This window comes from Diaphorina citri, unplaced genomic scaffold, assembly GCF_000475195.1.
Source record: "Diaphorina citri unplaced genomic scaffold, Diaci psyllid genome assembly version 1.1 scaffold59526, whole genome shotgun sequence".
Classification (NCBI taxonomy): Eukaryota; Metazoa; Arthropoda; class Insecta; order Hemiptera; family Psyllidae; genus Diaphorina; species Diaphorina citri.
Window position 1 is genome coordinate 8,406 of NW_007436809.1, and position 1,613 is coordinate 10,018.

At 38.9% G+C, this 1,613-nt stretch overlaps 1 long non-coding RNA gene across 1 annotated transcript; it reads right to left on the reverse strand.

Moving 5' to 3' along the window:
• Window positions 1–480: 480 nt before the first annotated feature.
• Window positions 481–1,360, reverse strand: LOC113473679. Its single transcript, XR_003395593.1, has 2 exons — window positions 1,213–1,360; window positions 481–865 (listed from the first exon to the last, which is right to left on the reverse strand). It is a non-coding gene; the product is annotated as an uncharacterized LOC113473679 (long non-coding RNA).
• Window positions 1,361–1,613: the final 253 nt, after the last annotated feature.

Here is a 1,613-nt window from a genome sequence, read left to right on the forward strand (position 1 = left end):
TTCGTGTTCTGACTTCTTAAAAATTGTGCTTACAAGGGCATTTACCACACCGTCCTGCTATCTCACGCTTCTTAGGATTTTAGAGAAATGTCTGCTGGATTGGGCAACTGTACCTAACGCCCGAGACCACGTTAGGAAAAACGACCGAAGTTGAAGTTCGAATGACTTGACCCCTACCCAGTTTTCCTCTCTTACAGTGAAATTGGGTTCTCCCTGTATTTAGTCTTGTAGTTTTTGGGAAGAGTGTCGTCCTAGATTTCCAGGGGCGGAGGTGATAAACAGTCTCGTGGTGAAGCCGAACACGCTAGTGAAACGAGGGTCTGTAACCTGGGTCCGCAGGTGTTCAGTGACTGTTTTACAGTCAGTGCTCGTAATTCGCTCTTAGGGTAGTATAACGCGACTTCCTCAACCCGCGCCCCACGACATTCTTCTTATTTGAAGAAGAGACCTGACTCAAAGTTGTCTGAATGTATTCTATTAAAAAAAAAGCAATAAGAGGTGTTGTCAATCCAGTTATTTTGCTTTGCTTAGATAAAGAAATAGAAGAAGAAACTAGGTATTAATCAGGGGCGTGCAGTCGAGGTACCTATTGATGATAGCTATCTGCAAGCCTAGATTCACGGCACACCACTAAATAATAATAGTACATCCATGTTTAAGTGAAGAATAATACATACCTCAACTTGGTGGCTTTCATTCTTCATTGAAGCCTTCACCACTCCAGATATTATGCCTAGAGTACCATCAAACTGCATGGATTGAACATGATCACTATCCAACTTGTTCTCAGCCCTCTTGATGAGAGAGGTCTCCTCTTTCACGTACTCTACAACCATTGAATACTTGATTTTGTAAGAAGTCATTGCTGTAAATTAAAAGAAGAACAAAAATGAAAACAAGCTTGAATTATTGTACTTCTTATTGAATAGGTAAATGCAAGGAAAAACAATAAATAGGTAATAATCAGAGTGAAACTTGTCTTGGAAAGTAAAATGCATAATATTACATGGATAAATATTACATTTTGGATTTTGTAAAGAAGACTTGAACCTGACCTGAAAAAGGATGTTTCTTCTTCACACACTCACACAGGGTTACACAGGGAAAATTTTCAATTGTAGTTTATACAGGATTGGAGAGGGTTAAATTGGTCAAATAAAAGTTCAGTAGACGTGAAATTTCACGGAGAATAGTACTATAACACTCACTTACCTTAAAAATCCGGAAACAAGGCGGAAAAACCAATTTTTCAAACGTGAAAATTTTCTTATGGGAAAACACCGGCACGCAGATGTAAACAAATGTTTGTTTACTCTACGCACTTGACGCCATCTTGTTTTCTGACATCATCACTGAAGGGGTCTATTTTGAAAAAAATCGAATGTTGCAGTTGCAGTGGTGCCAACTGAAAAAAAAAAACAAGAAAAAAAAAAGCTGTCTGTGCGCATGGCTAGGTTCTCAGCAGTAGGGATTTTAGCGAAAAATCAAAAATTGTTAACTTCACACTTGTGAAGTTGTGATTTGTGATACAGCTGTGAGCTGATAAGTTTTGGGGAACTTTGGGCTACTCTACTGACTGGATCTGTACGTCGAAAATTCGATTTATCGTCAGC